Source organism: Colobus angolensis, unplaced genomic scaffold (assembly GCF_000951035.1).
Source record: "Colobus angolensis palliatus isolate OR3802 unplaced genomic scaffold, Cang.pa_1.0 Scaffold216, whole genome shotgun sequence".
Classification (NCBI taxonomy): domain Eukaryota; kingdom Metazoa; phylum Chordata; class Mammalia; order Primates; family Cercopithecidae; genus Colobus; species Colobus angolensis.
This window is the reverse complement of record NW_012115333.1, coordinates 339,773-340,151: the sequence shown is the minus strand read 5'-3', so window position 1 is coordinate 340,151 and position 379 is coordinate 339,773. Positions and strand designations below refer to the sequence as shown.

General features: G+C 45.6%; 1 protein-coding gene across 8 annotated transcripts in view; it reads left to right on the top strand.

The window, feature by feature from the left end:
- The window catches only part of TAF1 (TAF1 RNA polymerase II, TATA box binding protein (TBP)-associated factor, 250kDa), a 195,871-nt gene that overhangs the window by 76,209 nt on the left and 119,283 nt on the right, over positions 1 to 379 (top strand). The gene's annotated exons all lie outside the window — the stretch shown is intronic.

Sequence of the window (379 nt, the reverse complement as noted above, 5' to 3'; positions counted from 1 at the left end):
TGACCTCGTGATCCGCCCGTCTCGGCCTCCCAAAGTGCTGGGATTACAGGCTTGAGCCACCGCGCCCGGCCATGTGCCACATTTTCTTAATCAAGTCTATCATTGATGGACATTTGAGTTGGTTCCAAGTCTGCTATTGTGAATAGTGCCGCAATAAACATATGTGTGCATGTGTCTTTATAGTAGCATGATCTATAATCCTTTGAGTATATACCCAGTAATGGGATGGCTGGGTCAGATGGTATTTCTAGTTCTAGATCCTTGAGGAATCGCCACACCGTCTTCCATAGCGATTGAACTAGCTTACAGTCCCACCAACAGTGTAAAAGTGTTCCTATTTCTCCACATCCTCTCCAGCATCTGTTGTTTCCTGACTTTT